The 17,229-nt window shown below is 45.3% G+C and overlaps 1 non-coding gene across 1 annotated transcript; it reads left to right on the forward strand.

Moving 5' to 3' along the window:
* Positions 1–12,161: 12,161 nt before the first annotated feature.
* Positions 12,162–12,265, forward strand: LOC128341347 (U6 spliceosomal RNA). The gene has a single exon (XR_008314362.1). It is a non-coding gene; the product is annotated as a U6 spliceosomal RNA (small nuclear RNA).
* Positions 12,266–17,229: the final 4,964 nt, after the last annotated feature.

Below are 17,229 nucleotides of genomic sequence, written 5' to 3' on the forward strand. Positions count from 1 at the left end.
ACTCACTGTGTTCATCAGTGCATCTGAAGAGGACAAATGTACATTTTTGACCATGTGCTGTATATGCAGGATAGCAAACAAAAGAGTGTTTTAAAGCCTAATCCTATTTAAGTAGAGAAGTCCTGTGTTGTCGAAATCTTCTTCTTTTTTAGTAAAAGGCTATAAATCTCCTAGAAGGGAAATCTATCTATCTATCTATCTATCTATCTATCTATCTATCTATCTATCTATCTATCTATCCATTCAGTTATACCAGTTTAACAATAAAGGTTGCTATTCCATGTCCACTTGCTCAGGAGTAAATGTAAAGAACTCTGTGAGATCTACTCATGAGTAGGGTCAGATGGCCAGAAGTGGGTTACTGTATAGGATGGTGGAGTTTTGCAGAACACAGTGGGCAGATAAGGGATGTTACTTGTCTGAGCTCCACAGTGACCCTTATATTGCACGTATAGAATCTAACAAGGTAGATAACCTAGGTGGACCAGAGTCCTCCACAGAAACCCTGTGGGTGACAATACAAGGCCTGAAAAGAAAGGTGCTACTGAGGACGTGCTATCGCCCTCCGGATCAAAATGCTGACAGTGACTGGGAGTTGCAGCTGAAAATCAGGGAGGCGTCAAGGAGAGGCAGGGCAGTAATAATGGGTGACTTCAATTACCCACACATAGTCTGGATCAATTCACAGTCAGGTCATGACAAAGAGGTCAAATTTCTAGAAACGCTGAATGATTGTGCCCTAGAACAGTTGGTCTCGGAATCAACCAGAGAGAAGGCGACCTTGGATTTAATCCTGAGTAGACCCAGGACCTGGTGCGTGATGTCAGTGTCATCGACCCTTAAGGGAACATAGTGTTCCCTAAAGTGACCATAGTGTAATCAAATTCAGCATACATGTGGGGAGAGAACCACCAAGGAGGTCTAACGCAGACACTTTGAATTTCAGAAGAGGAAACGTCTCCAAAATGAGGAGTATGGTGAAAAGAAAACTGAAAGGGAAAATCAGGAGAGTCACTTCACTTCCGAATGCATAGAGTTTACTCAAAACCACAAGACTACAAGCCCAGTTAGATTGTATACCCAAAAGGAGAAAAGGTACCACTAAGTCCAGGAGGATGCCAGCATGGCTAACAGGTACCATCAAGGAAGCCATAAAAGGGAAGAAGACTTCCTTCCAAAATTGGAAGGCCTGTCCAAATGAAGAGAACAAAAAGGAACAAAAACTATGGCAAAAGAAATGCAAGGTGACAATAAGGGAGGCAAAAAGAGGTTTGAGGAACATTTAGCTAAAAGTATCAAGGGTAATAACAAAAACTTATTTAAATACATCAGATGCAGAAAAACTGCCATGGGTGATCCGGGAAATTACAGGCCAGTTAGCTTAACGTCCATTCCAGGCAAATTGATGGAAAGCATCCTCAAGAATAAAATTGTAAAACACATAAAACAACAGGCCCTGCTGGGAGAGAACCAGCATGGCTTCTGCCAAGGTAAATCTTGCCTCACAAACCTTTTAGAGTTCTTTGAGAGTGTCAACAAGTGTATGGATAAAGGTAATCCAGTTGACATAGTATATCTGGACTTCCAAAAAGCTCTCAACAAAGTTCCTCATCAAAGACTCTTTAGAAAACCTAGCAGTCATGGGATAAGGCGACAAGTACATGTGTAGATTGCTAACTGGTTGAAGGACAGGAAACAGAGGGTAGGTATAAATGGAGAGTTTTCACAATGGAGGGAAATAAGAAGAAGGGTCATACTTGGACCAGTGCTTTTTAATTTATTCATAAATGATCTAGAAGTAGGGGTAAGCAGTGAAGTGGCCATATTTGCAGATGATACCAAACTATTTAGGGTAGTTAAATACAAAACAGATTGTGAGGAGCTCCAAAAGGATCTCTCCAAACTAGGTTAGCGGGCAACAAAATGGCAAATGAGGTACAATGTTGGCAAGTGTAAAGTGATGCACATTGGGACGAAAAACCTCAACTTCACATATACGCTGATGGGATCTGAGCTGTCGGTGACTGACCATGAGAGGGATCTTGGGGTCGTGGTGGACAGCTTGTTGAAAGTGTCGACTCAATGTGCGACAGCTGTGAAAAAGGCCAGTTCCATGCTAGGGATCATTAGGAAGGGGGTTGAATATAAAATGGCTAATATTATAATGCCCTTATACAAAATGATGGTGTGACCACACCTGGAGTACTGTGTACAGTTCTGGTCACCACACCTAAAAAGGACATTGTAGAACTGGAAAAAGTGCAGAAAAGGGCAACGAAGATGATCAGGGGCCTAGAGCACCTTTCTTATGAGGCAAGGCTAGAACACCTGGGGCTATTTAGTTTAGAAAAAAGACGACTGTGGGGAGACAGTCAATATATGATAGAGGGCTATAACATGCATGGTGTGGAGAAAATGGATAGAGAGAAATTCTTCTCCCTCTCACATAACACTAGAACCAGGGGTCATCCCATGAAATTGAGTGCCAGGAAATTTATGACCAACAAAGGGAAGTACTTTTCACACAATGCATAATCAACTTGTGAAATTCTCTGCCACAAGATGTGGTGACAGCCAACAACCTAGATGGCTTTAAAAGGGGTTTGAATAACTTCATGGAGGAGAGGTCTCTCAATGGCTACTAGTGAGCCTCAAAGGCAGGATGTCTCTGAGTAGCAGCTGTAGGGGAGTAACAGCAGGAGAGAAGGCATGGCCTCAACTCCTGCCTGTGGCTTCCAGCGGCATCTGGTGGGCCACTGTGTAAAACAGGATGCTGGACTAGATGAGCCTTGGGCCTGATCCAGCAGGGCAGTTCTTATAATCATCGGGAAACATGAAAACAACTCAGAGCAAGCTGATCTTTGCTGGGCTGCGCTCTTCTAAAACCCAGACTTGTTTTCAGCTTTTGAAAAGAAAAGAATGTATTCCTCATGTGATGACAGATTAACAAATCCATGTAGAATTTGTTTTTCTGCTGTGATGGCCTTGGAAGACAGGCAGAGGAGCACCAGTGTATACATACACACACTACACCTGGGAAATCCCCCCTCCCATATGACTCAGTGCTGAATTACTGAGTGATCATGTTACCAACCAATCACTACAGGCTAAGTATTTCACAACGTTGCATCTGTACAGTACAGCACGTTTCACACATATTGCAGCATTTTAAAAAACTGCCAGTCATTTCTGGCGTTTCAGGGTTTGCATCAGAGTTGATACATCTCTTAAGGTGTTTGCTCACTCTAGTGGCATTAACGTTATTTAAACAGCATAAGCGGTTAGCCGGAAGGAGGTGAGACCAGCAAGAAGCTTTCTCTTTTAGGCACTCAGGAACCAATTCTGCTCCACGGAAAATAAAGGATTGCAGTTCCCTCTTTCGGTAGTGACTGCCTGCTGTGACAAAACAGAAAGAGAGATCTGTGATGCAATTCCTAGGCAAGACAGAAAACGGGGTGAGGAGATCTGCTCAGATCCGGTGCACTATTTGATGCAAACCATTGTTGCTGCACTGTTCTCAGAAAACAAGAAGTACAAACTAGGTACTCCAGTATCTTGTACTAAATCAATTCATTCTGGGGTAGGAGCATGCAAGCTTTCAAGATACACAGAGCACTTTGTCAAGGAGAATGGAAAATAAGTTAATATTCAGGCACACAGCACTGTACTAATATAGGCCAAACTATAGCCCTATTCACAAATTATGTTCAACACTTGTGTGAGTGTACAGTGTACACAGGTCCTGCTCTGTATGCAGGTAGTTTTTCACATGTTATGCTGAACACAGGTACAGCAGCACACTTCCAAGTGGTATCTTGCATTTCAGGGGGCCTGTACCCGGGTTTATTTTCAAAACGAATGCAGATACAGTCATTCACATACAGAAACCACACATAAGTGTACAGGCCTATATAATGTCTGAATGGGATTAAACATAACCTGTGGATATGGCTCAGCATAGCTGAGGATAGGATTCTGGGTAATTGCAGTCGCTCAGCAGGGGTTTCTGGCTCAGTTGTTTAACAATAGCAGTAACCGTGCAAAGGTCCCCACCCTCCCCTAAATGAGGCAGCTGAAATGAAGAGAGTTTGGGGCAAAACCAGGAATGGATTTAGATGCAAAGGGGCTGTGAGCTTAGTCCTGGCACAAAAAACCAATTCTGGAGCTCAATACGTGCTCAGAGGCCTCCTGTCCATTTATTCTAAATGTCTATGTCCACCTGCCCGAGGCACAGTTTTGAATCTGGCTCTGGTTGGCAGACCTTCTATAAAAAGCAGAGCAGATTTTGCAGGTCAGATATCTGCCCACCGGCGCTGATGTAGACCATAGGCCTGGCAACTATACTGAACCAACCAATCTCTATAGACCCCTGCTAACTTGGCAGAAAGGCACCTTTCAATGTGGTGATTCTCTTTATTAAGCAGGGGGAGAGTAACTGGCCCTATCCACCTCCAGCACAGTACCTCCAGTGACTGTTGCTGGTGTCTATCTTATGTTTCTTTTTAGATTGTGAGCCCTTTGGGGACAGGGAGCCATCTTATTTGTTTGTTATTTCTCTGTGTAAACCGCCCTGAGCCATTTTTGGAAGGGCGGTTTAGAAATCTAATATAAATAAATAAATAAATAAATAAAATAGTAGTGTCCACCCACCCACTCCCGTATATCTCTCATACATGCAGAGATATTAGCAGCTGGTCATTTCATCTCTGGGCTGCAAACACCTTCACCTACTGGTTCCTGTAGTCTAAAAGTCCCCTGCTAACTAAGCAGAGGCACCTTTTAAAAGTGGTGATTCTCTTTATTTAGCAGAGGGAGAGCAACTGGCCCTCTCTATCCCCAGCAAAGCATTCCTCCAAGGGCTACTGCTGGTATCTAGCTTATCTTTCTTTTTTAGATGCCCACCTTTGGGGCAGGGGGGCCATTTCATCTCTCTCTCTCTCTCTCTCTCTCTCTCTCTGTAAAACGCTTTGGGAACTTTTGTTGAAAAGCAGGATATAAATATTCATTGTATATAAATATTAATTGTATTAAAGGCACAACAGGTATGACAGCCTGTTCATAGCTTTTTTCTGGTCAGCTGGCAACTTTATTTGGAAAGCCACAAGCAAGGAAACCCCAGGTCAACTGGTCATAAGAACGTAAGAACAGCCCTGCTGGATCAGGCCCAAGGCCCATCTAGTCCAGCATCCTGTTTCACACAGTGCCCCACCAGATACCACTGGAAGCCTACAGGCAGGAGTTGAGGACAAGCCCTCTCTCCTGCTGTTACTTCCCTGCAACTGCTACTCAGAGGAATCCTGCCTTTGAGGCTGGAGGTGGCCTATAGCCCTCCAACTAGTAGCCACTGATAGACCGTGAAGTTATCCAAACTCCTCTTAAAGCCTTCCGGGTTGTTGGCTGTCACCACATCTTGTGGCAGAGAATTCCACAAGTTGATTGTTTATTTGTTTGTTTGTTTGTTAAAACATTTTTATACCGCCCAAAACTTACTTCTCTGGGCAGTTTACAGCAGAATAAAAAAGTAAAACATTCGTTAAGACAAAAATGGTGGGGGGGAGACACACATTACAACAATTTAAAAATTTTAAAATAATATTTTAAAACAGCATTAAAACCATTAAAACCATTAAAACAACATTAATTAAAAGCCTGGGTGAAGAAATGTGTTTTTAAAGACTTTTTAAAAGCTGTCAGAGATGGGGAGGCTCTTATTTTGCTAGGGAGCACATTCCAAAGCCTCAGGGCAGCAGCGGAGAAGGCCCGTCCCTGAGTGGCCAGCAGACGAGCTGGTGGCAGCTGCAGACGGACCTCTCCCGCAGATCTCAGTGGGCGGTGGGGTTCATGCAGAAGAAGGCATTCCCTTAAATACCCAGGGCCCAAACTGTTTAGGGCTTTATAGGTTATAACCAGCACCTTTTATTTTGTCTGGAAACATATCGGCAGCCAGTGTAGCTCCTTCAATACAGGAGATTGTGTGAATCTCATGTGTTGTGTGAAAAAGTACCTCCGTTTGTTGGTCCTAAATTTCCTGGCAATCGATTTCATGGGATGACCCCTGGTTCTGGTGTTATGTGAGAGGGAGAAGAATTTCTCTCTCTCCACTTTCTCCACACCATGCATGATTTTATAGACTTCTCATATCTCCCCGCAGTCGTCTTTTTTCTAAACTAAAATTGGTCAAACTAATTGGAAGCCAACCCAGTTCAACATTAGCTCCATTTATTTTTAATGGGTTTGAACACAACCCATGACCAACAGCATGTGCTGGCTGTGATGAAACAATACTTGAAACAACCTCCTACCAGTTATAAAGAAGCTTCCCCCCCCCCCCGCCGCCCTTCTGGAAAAATGATGCCTCTTTCCAAACCACAAAGTTAAAATCCCACCATTATCTTTATTTTTAAAAGCTTGCTCAGACAAAAATATTTTGTCACACTTCTAGAAGATTCTCAGGGCTGATTCAAAATAGCATATGGTGTGGTTCAATATGCAGGTAGGGAAGTCTGAAGTTAGAATATTCTCCCATGTGAACATAAAACACAGCTTCCCTATTTGTTTATTTTTCGAATTTACATCTTGCTTTCTTGCCTCAGGACAGTAACAAAAAGCAATAAAAACAGATATAAACAGAACAATATGCAGCAGACAATAAAACAATACCAGTTTAAAGGGAAGGGAGATCAGATGGCACAAAAGCCAAAAAGAAAAGGAAAAGAAAAAAGTGCCATGAAAAGCTCAAAAGAACAGGACAGATTTTGGCACCCATAGGATATCAAGGAAGGTGCCAGACAAATCCCTGGCTCCCATAATCCCTGGCTATTGGCCAATGTGGCTGGGAATTATAGGAATTGTAGTCCAAAAACAGCTGGGGAGGGGCAAAGTTGAGCAGGCCTGCCCTAAACTATGTCAAGTTTAAAAGGCTCCCAAAGCATTACAAAACCTCAGGAGGGAGGTTGGGCACCACCACTGAAAAGGCCCTTCCTCCAGTTTCACTTGTTCTAATCTCAGATGGCAGGGGGACCCGATGAAGATCTTCATCACAGGGGCCAGCTTGTGAATGCAGGCAATCCTGCGCACACAGCCAGGCTAGGGTAGAGCTGTTCTCCCTAACATGTAAACTTCCCCATTCAAACTTGGCAATTTCCCTCCTGCAATGGGGGATTGCAATCTAACTGCATCGATTATAGGGTTCCCAACCTTTTAACTAACCTCAGCACAGCAGCTGTGCCTTTAATAGCAGCTTTTAACAGTTGCACAGTGTGACGGCAGATTTCCCTTTCTATACTGCCTAACCCTAACCCTAACCCAAGACGACAATGTTGCATCAGATCTGAAACCTCATGTAATAAATGGATAGGCATTGATGGACAGCAGGGAAGTGGACAGCAGGAAAGTGGATTGGGTGGGTCTTGTCAGAGCAGTTTACTTTGCCCGCTCCCTCCCTCACCCCCTTCTCCCAAGTATATTTCTCACCCTCCTCCCTCACTTCCAACCCCCAGTGTTATTGGTTGTGACCTGTTAATTGACAGGAGAAGAACCACTTCCTTTCAGAACTTTTATCCAAGCATTCTGTGGCCAGGGCCAGCCAGGTCTGCCCAGCTTGGGCCCTCCTGCAGATGTTGACCTTCAATTCCCATAATCCCTGGCTATTGGCCAATGTGTCTGGGGATTATGGGAATTGTAGTCCAAAAACAGCGGGGGGGAGGAGGAGTTGAACAGGCCTGTCCTAAGCTATGTCAAGCTTAGAAGGCCGCCAAAGCATTACAAAACAGATGGGAAGTTCCTCCCCGGCGGGTCACTCCCCTCCCCTCGCTGCAATGCTTGTGGTTACAACATGTTCGTCTGAAGAGGCAAAAGCTGGCTGTGACAGAAGTTGGCCTAAACTGGGCTCAGCTGTAATAAAATTTAATCAGGGTTTCTTAACCTTAGGCGCCCGGATGTTGTTGGACTACAACTCCCATCATCCCCAGACATGGCCTTTGTGGCTGAGGATGATGGGACTTGTAGTCCAACATCTGGGGGCCCAAGGTTAAGAAACCCTGCTCTATGTAACTGACAGTTGTTTCTGCACAGATGTATAAACTTAATATTTGAAATAATTGTATGCCAAATAAGCATGTTTGTCTTATCAGAACCATCATGTCTGTCCTAGAGTCTTTCCCCCACCTTTCCCTTTATTTTTCAACTGATTATGTAAAATATGAAATTTAGCTCTTTTTTGGTATCCCGGGGCCCCTCAGAATGTCAGGCCCTAAGCTGCATCTTACTTAGCTTGTGCCAAAATCCAGCACTGTCTGTGGCTGAAAAATATATGTGCTCTCTAGTGCTTCAGGGTGGTTTTTTGGTACTGGGGGGAGGGATAGTTCTGGCTCCCGCACAAACTAACATTTTGGGCATGGCTTGTGGTCCCTCCTGAGTCCAAACAGTTCCAAATGCCCACACACCCTTAATGGAGACTCTGTGCCCAGGGATTGAGGCACCCAGGCACCCCCCAAAAAGGGATTGGGCGACCCCTCTCCTCCCCAGCCAGGCTTCATTTGCCAGCTTCCTCTTTCTTCCTCTCTGGGGCTGCGTGTCCCTCAGGGGCATGAAACACTGCTGCTTCTCTGGAGTTATTCGCACTTGGCTTCAGGCTTCGGGGTAAATGTTGAGCGAAGCCACTTTGAAGTACACTCGCAGCATTGAGGGAAGCAGCCCCTCCCCTCTGCTCTCAGTTTTCTTTTGAAACAAGTCAGATGTCAATGTTTTCCTTCTAGCCAATGCAGGGGTGGGGGGAGTGAGTTCCCTGCAGAGATAGATCTGCATTTCTGAGGAGAGCTTGCCTCTTATCATGCTAATGATTGTACATCAGTGCCTCTCCCATTTGCTCCAGCATTTTCAGAAAAAGTAGCTAAAAACCAGCATTTTAAAAACCCAGACATACCTCGAGATAAGCTAGAATTTGCACCACAAAGCCCTATTTGTGTGTGGAGTCGGTCCAAAAATCTGGAAGGGACTTCGAGGTAAGTCTGGCTGGTGTGTGAATGCACACACTGTCTTCTGAAGGAGATTCGAGGCAGAAGCCCTGTAACTGAGTTGGGAAGTTCTGCTAGGCTGCTCTCTTTGCTACACACCTGCGTATCCTAGCTCTGTATGGCAGCCGCCAACATGCCCCCACTTACAGTTCTTGCTTAAACATGTTACACTGCACCAGATGACGCAGAAGCAGCTCCCAAAACACAACAATAACACTTGAATCAGCGCCCGATTTCGCTGAACAGAAGCTAAACCTGACGAACAATACTTATATATTGCTTTAGAGCAGGGGTTCCCAGCGTAGGGTCCCCAGATGCCAATGGACTACAACTCCCATCAGCCCCCAGTCATCATCCCCCAGATGGGAGTTGTAGCCCAGTGCCACCAAGCTTGGCAACTCTTGCTTTAGAGCAGGGGTGGGCAAACTTGGCCCTTTAGCTGCTGTTGAACTACAACTCCCATCATCCCCAGCCACAATTTATTGTGAGTGGCTAGTGAGTTCATAAGTGGGGTTGAACCAAGGGCTTAATGGCCCTCTGTCTCTCAAGGACAAATCAGCGGCCCATCTCAAGGCATCCTCCGTCCTGTCACATTTTATCAAATTCACTGGGATGTACATACAAGGGTAGGGTGCTTGGGAGCAGAATAGGATTGCCAACATTTCATTGCCAGAATGAGGGACACGTTTGGGACAAGTTTGGACAAGTTTGGTGGGCAGGGGCGGGCTAGCTGGCTGGCTGGGGGGGGGGCGAGGGGGTGTATGCAGTGGTAATCAAGAGCCTGAGTATCACTGACGTATATGCAATTGAATTATATGCTATTGAATAATGCCAGTGTTGTTATTATTTAGAACACATTCAAGTTTTACCCCTTTTCAACCAAAAAGCTCTCAAAATAAGAAGCTGCTCACCCTGCCACCAAAATGCGGGACAAATGCTGTCCCTAAAGCGACCAACATTTCATCCCTGAAATGAGAGATGTCCTACGTCATGAGGGACAGTTGGCAACCCTAGCAGCAGAGGGGCTCTTACCCCTGGAGTTCAAGGCCGAAGTCCAGGGTCTCCACAGCCCCTGGGGGCCCCCATATCCTCTTTAGTCTGTCCCAGGTGGTGTAATTGCCCAGTGGAACATGATGATGCCTAATCTGCAGGGGAGGGGGACCTCTAAAGGCCTTTAGGTCCAGGCTCCAAAATTACCTAGGTGCACCTCTGCTTGGGAGCAATTGTGCACAATTAATAAAGAAAAATACATTAAAATAAGCTTGCACTTCTGGAAGAAAGAAGACAATATGTATAGGAAATGCACAAATATGAGGCCCAGGACAAGATGGGAAGAAAAAGCTGCCTTAGACCGAGTCAGACCCTTGTTCTGTCCAGCTGAGTATTGTCTACACTGACTGGCAGCAGCTCTCCATGGTTTCAGGCAGGAGTCTTTCCCAGCCCTACCTGGAGATCTGAAGGTCTCTCTCTGAACCTGGGACCTGCTCCATGCAAAGCAGATGTTCTAACACTGAGCCACAGCCCAGTGTGCATTCAAATGTGATATTAAATATTGTTTATTTTTTATTCCCCACAATATACATTTTAAATGTCTCCTCTCATCCCACCATATGCCCTTTAGCTGTCATTGGACCTCCTCTGCTGTATCAGTCAGTTCTAGAGCTTTTTGCACTGCGTATCCTGTCCTGATACAATGCAAGTTACCATGATTCAGCACAATGTGATGGATCATTTGACTCTTGGAGGAACAAACTGCGGTAATTAAGGAATCTTTTATTTCCTCATTTTCCTTTTATCTAAAAACACTCTTACATAATGTCATGCTGGGTGAAAGGTGTTTGAGAGAGCCTGATCTGCAAACAGGAGGCCTTCTGATCAGGGGCAGAGCCACCATTGAGCGAAGAGGTTCAAAGAATACGGGCCACCCATGAAAAGGGCCGCTGGAGCCCCCATCACATGTGATGTCATGTGCAAAGGGGGCGTGGCTCGATTGCCAGAATGCCCGCCCCAGTCTTCCCGTCTCATTTCCAGGCAGCACTTACTGCCTGACAGCATTTATTTCCCTTCCTTGCCACCTTACAGGAGAGCTGGTCTTGCAGTAACAAGCATGACTTGTCCCCTTAGCTAAGCAGGGTCTACCCTGGTTGCATATGAATGGGAGACTAAAAGTGTGAGTACTGTAAAATATTCCCCCTCAGGGGATAGAGCCACTCCGGGAAGAACAGAAGGTTTCAAGTTCCCTCCATGGCAGCATCTCCAAGATAGGGCTGAGAGAGATTCCTGCCTGCAATCTTGGAGAAACCGCTGCCAGTCTGTGAAGACAATACTGAGCTAGATAGACCAATGGTCTGACTCAGTATATGGCAGCTTTATATGTTCCTACCTAATGGCGCAGCAGGGAAGTGACTAGCAAGCCAGAGGTTGCTGGTTCGAATCCCCGCTGGTATGTTTCCCAGACTATGGGAAACACCTATATCAGGCAGCAGCGATATAGGAAGATGCTGAAAGGCATCATCTCATACTACGCAGGAGATGGCAATGGTAAACCCCTCCTGTATTCTACCAAAGTCAACCACAGGGGTCTGTAGTTGCCAGGAGTCGATACCAACTCGACAGCACACTTTAACTTTACCCTTCAGCAAGGAGAGAAAGGGCAACAAATGCTGTCAGGCAGCCAATGCTGCCTGAAATCAAAGGGGGAAAGCTTGCTCAGGGCTCTCTGGAGCCTGAGCCATGCCCCTGTGCGTGTGACATCACACGTATGGGTGGGGCATCACTGGCGGGGTTGCCAGGTGGGGTGGAACAGAGGCCACCGTTCAGCTGGCTCTGCTACTGCTTCTGGACCTCTGGGCTTCAAAGCTCCTTCCTATCTCTGTAACCATCCCTCCATCTACACCCTCATTCCCCTCCTGGCATAGACGCAGCTATCATCATGTGGGTGCCACCTGGCCCTTCCCTCCCCCACCAGGTAAGCACCACACACAGAAGCTTCATCCAGACTGGGACCTCGAAATGAGTGCAGAGGAGCGCTAAAGCCTCCATCCCGAGGCAGGTCGGAGGGCCCCTGCTGTTAATAATAATACTGAGACATCAAGAATCAAAACCTGTATTGAAACCTTGTTGAGGCTTTCCTCCCTCCATTTATGCTTGCTTCAGTAGCACACATACTAAAATGGGAACGACGCAGAGAACCTTAGCATTGGCCCCGGTGCAAAGCTGACACGTAAATCCATGAAGTGTTCCACATTTCCGTGTGAGTGGAAAGCCAGTCTTGCAGGAGTAAGCACGAGTTGTCCCCTTTGCTAAGCAGGGTCCACCCTGGTTTGCATTTGGATGGGTGACTATATGCTGAAAGGTACTCCCTTTGCGGGATGTGGCTGTAGTTCAGTGGAAGTGTATCTGCTTTGCATGCAGAAAGGTGCCGGGTTCCCTCCTTGGCATCTCCAGGTAGGGCTGGGAGATCTGATAGTGCACCACTACCACTCCCTCCCCAGTTTGGTTTACACCCCTATTGGAGTGTTTGGCATGGTTGACATGTGCCTATGAGGAAACAGTCCAGGAATAAGCAGAGTGTTATCACTGAGTTTGAAATAAACTAGGAAGCCCTAAAGAGGGAGAAGCAGTAAATGCATTTTACTCCCAGGAGAGTCCAAAACAGACTTTCTGATCCATTAAAATCAGGCTAACTGCACGATTCATTCCCAACAGCCTTCCCTCAGATGAAGTCTCCATTGCTCAGATCCCTCCAGAGCAAGTTTGCAACAATCCTGCATTCGGGTATCTAAATGGTCCAGTCTCCTCTTGGATCCATTCTATGGCCTCAAGGCGATGGGCTGTTTTGCTCATCTCCACCTCCTGTATGGGTTTTCTGGTGCCTCCTGGGCGCTTTCCAGATTAGACCCTGCAATGGGGTCACGTCAGATCTCGGAAGTGTGCATTCACACTTCCTGCGTTGTGACACCGCAGTCCCTACGTGGACAGCAGGGTGCTGTTCATATTGCCAATGCCTTGTCTCGAATTTTATCGCTGCGATATAGAGCTAGGACGTTGTATATCCGGTGAAAGGAAGTTGCTGTTTTTTCGGATTGTTAGTTTCCGCGAGACTGCTCCCCCTGCTGTTTACGTTTTCAATGCGACTTGCCTGAATGGAGTCATTTTGCTGCTGTTGAGCAGCTAGTCTGGAAAGCACCCTGGAAGTTCATTTTGCCCTTGGACAGCCATCTCAGCAGTCCTCCACTCTAGTTCAATTTCTCCCTAATCTTTCCTAGTTTGTCTAACACAATTGCTGCTTCATTCATTGGCCTAGACTATCTGCTTCTCTTGCTTTTTTCTGATCCCTGTGTCTGGTTGTAGCCTCAGCCCTCTCTTTATTTCTCTTGTCTGTTCTCTGACACAGATTGAACTACATAGCCTAGAACTGTTCCCTAACCAGGAACCTGCTAGATTTCCTTGGCCTCTGACTCTGCTTTTCACTTAATCTTTGCCATTGTCCCCTTCTTCTCTGACACAGTTTTGCACCTAGTCCTTGTCACTGTTTTTGCTTCAATTGTTACAGTTATGACAGTCTCTTCTCTTGCTTTCTATGTTGGGGTGAGGGATCACTTCATTCCACTTTCTTCCCTCTTCTCTGACACTGATTATTCTTTGGCCTTGGTGACTGCTCTTATTTCTTAGTTTCTTTCTTCCTCTATCCACAATAGGACTTAGTCTTGGTTAGTGATTTAGAAACATTTTTCTAACGAGTTAGCTGAATGCTTAGTTAATTGTTTAGTTATTCATTACTTAGTTAATTACATACATACTAGAGAATCCACTCTAATCATACACTAATGGTTAAATGTTAGTACCTAGGCACCGTTAATATTTAGTCTGCTCTACGTCATGTGAGAATACTCACATGTGTTCTTAAATGCCATGCCTCTTCATTATAATCAATACAATATATCTTTATTTGGAGTGGACCATTAAATCTGTAGCTGTCTTTTCTCGTGGAAACTGCTTATCTGAGCCTTGTGATTAAAATTTTGGGGTGCCAGGTTACCCCAACTTTACAAAGGCAGCTTCCTATTTTTCCATTTACAAATACACCTTGCTGCAGCTTGCTTTCTCTGGTAACAACATTCTCCTTTTGGGAAGCAAATTCCACAAGGGTAGTTTCACCTTAAGTGACGCAGTGGGGAAATGCTTGACTAACAAGCAGGTTGCCGGTTTGAATCCCTGCTGGTACTATATCAGGCAGCAGTGATACAAGAAGATGCTGAAAGGCATCAGCTCATACTGTACAGGAGGAGGCAATGGTAAACCCCTCCTATATTCTACCAAAGAAAACCACAGGACTCTGTGGGCACCAGGAGTCGAAATAGACTTGATGGTTCACTTTACCTTTACCTTAGTTTCAATCTGCCAAGTAAACATGAGTTGCAGTATTTGCACATATATAAATGACTTGTTTAAAATGAAAGTGTTGAAATCACTTAAGTTAAGGAATACATAACAGATTTCTACCAGACCACCTAACAGCACACCCTTACAATATCTTTGAATTCTGAAATAATCCAAACTGCCCAAAGGAGAAATTTAAGGTATACTTTATTTAATTTTATTTATTTATTTATTTATTAAACAATTAAAATCATTTAAACATTAGATACTTTATTTAGATGATCTCAACAGGTGGTGGGGCTCACGGTGAAGAAAACGTTCTCTTAAATACCCAGGGCCTAAGCTGTTTAGAGCTTTATAGGTAATAACCAGCTAGATGGGCACAAACATCATTGCAAACAGTATGAAAGCTGTAGCTCAAAGCAACTATTTTAAACTGCTATAAACACATTCATTTTCCATTACCCTCCACCCACCCACCCACCCCTACACACAAACACTGGAATTTGATTCAGATTATATCCCTTGTAAGGAATAAGGAAGATTATCCACATCAGATTTCCTACTGATAGGGTAAATTGTCTTGATTTTATAATGAGCAGAATTGTCAAGTTTTGCCTATTAATAATGGAGCATATGAATAAGCAAAGAGCCTCCCCAAATTCCTGTTAAGGGTGAGTGGGTATTTGGGGTGTTAGGAGGGATCACAAGGCATATGCAGAAATGTTAGTTTGGGGAGGAGCCCAAACCACCCCAAAACCAAAAAACACCCCCGGAGAAGCAGAGAGCACATACCATTCACAGTCATTGAATGTCTGAATGAAAGTTCTGAAAGGAGGTACTTTGAAATGAAAGTTCTGAAAGGAGGACTCAACAACATTGGTAGTTGTGGGGGAGGGCAACAGAAAAAAAATGGGGAAAGGAGGTGTGGGATGGAGGGAACAAGAAAACCAAAGAAACCCTTTCTGACAAACCCAGCTTTGCCCGTGCTAACTGGGCCAAGAGGCACCTTTTAATGTGGTGGTTCTCTTTTTTGAGCAGGGGGAGAGTAACTGGCCCTATCCACCCCCAGCACAGCATCTCTCCAGTGGCTGTTGCTGGTGTCTGTCTTATGTTTCTATTCAGATTGTGAGTCCCTTGGGGACAGGGATCCATCTTTATTTCTTTCTATCTATCTATCTATCTATCTATCTATCTAGCTAGCTAGCTAGCTAGCTAGCTAGCTAGCTAGCTAATCTATCTATCATTTCTCTGTGTAAACAACTTCCAAAACTTTTGTTGAAAAGTGGTATATAAATAGTTATTGTAGTTGTAGTAGCAGTAGTTCTACATTCCCCCTCACTGCTGCCCATCAATGCCCTGTTCCATCCCTTCCTCGTCCATAAAGCAGAGATTTCAAACACACTATTTTTGCCAGAGTTTCCACTTGTATTGGTAGAATGCGGAAACGCCACTCACTTTAACTACAGAATTGCTCATGCTGTTCCATAATATGTTCATAACGGAAGAAGCCATGTAAGACATTGACCACACTTTTCCTTGAATCACAATTAAAGAGAGGGGGGGTAGGGAGGGTAGGTAGGTAGGTAGGTAGAGGCTTACACATTATTCTCAGTCTCTCATTATGGGGCAAAATCAGTTTTACGCCAGTTGTAAAAGTACATGTACATTCGGACTCTTGGAGCTGCAAGGAAGCCTGCTGTCTGATTTTGGCTGGCTTGCTGCAGCAGGCACTAGACATCTGGGATCAGCGGTGGAAGTCTCTCCACTGGCTTGCACAAGTGTGCTCTCCTCCCCTCCAGCAACTACTTTCTGTGCTTTGTGTGCTCCCGAAATCTCTCTCAGCTCCCCAAATGGAGACAAAACACAAAAATTTGCCAAAGGCTAGACATAAGAACAGCCTTCCTGGATCAGGCCCAAGGCCCATCTAGTCCAGCATCCTGTTTCCCACAGTGGCCCACCAGATGCCTCTGAGGAGCTCACAGGCAAGAGGTGGGGGCACACCCTCTCTCCTGCTGCTGCTCCCCTGCAACTAGTATTGAGAGGCATCATGCCTCTGAGGCTGGAGGTGGCCCATTAGCCACCAGACTAGTAGTCACTGATAGACGTGTCCTCCATAAATCTGTCCAAGCCCCCTTTAAAGCCATCCTAGCTAGTGACCAGACCAGTCAGCGATGTTCAATGCCAGTGGGGGAAGTGCTGGGGGCCGCCAGGAAGGAGAGAGACGGCAATCAGTGTGGGGCTTCCAGCCTGGAGGCAAGCCCAGTGACAGGGGGCGTGGCCAGTGACATGGGGGTGCAGCAACATCGTGGCCCAGCTGACACAGGGATAGGATGTGACTAGCAAGGCAAAGATGCAAGCTTTACCTCAAGCAGCACCCCTCTTGGAGCTGCCCCTGAGGGCTTAGCACATCCCTTCTGAAAGGTTACTGGCCCCTAATCTGCAGATGGGCCCATTCAGCAGGCTAATATGGATGAGCCCATTCTGGCATAACAATGAGATTCTGTAGGGAGGGAACTTTGCAGCATACCAGCCCTTCTGCCGTTCAGAATCTCTTGCTGAGTTTTGACCACAATTTGTCTTTTTCAGTACATTCACTCTGACGCTTCAAAAATTCAGACACTCCAGGGAAATATCTATTTAAGTTGCTTGGCTTACACATGTTCATATGAACTTTTTATAGGGCACATGTATAAGCTTGTGCTTTTCCAGGCAATATTCTTTTTTTTCTTTTTCTTTTTTTGCCATCTGCAAGTGTCAGAGCAGACAACCTCATATTGCTTGAGTCACATTGCTCTCTAGTGGTGGAAGCATACATACACATCGCTTCCAG

Source organism: Hemicordylus capensis, chromosome 1, assembly GCF_027244095.1.
Source record: "Hemicordylus capensis ecotype Gifberg chromosome 1, rHemCap1.1.pri, whole genome shotgun sequence".
Taxonomy (NCBI): domain Eukaryota; kingdom Metazoa; phylum Chordata; class Lepidosauria; order Squamata; family Cordylidae; genus Hemicordylus; species Hemicordylus capensis.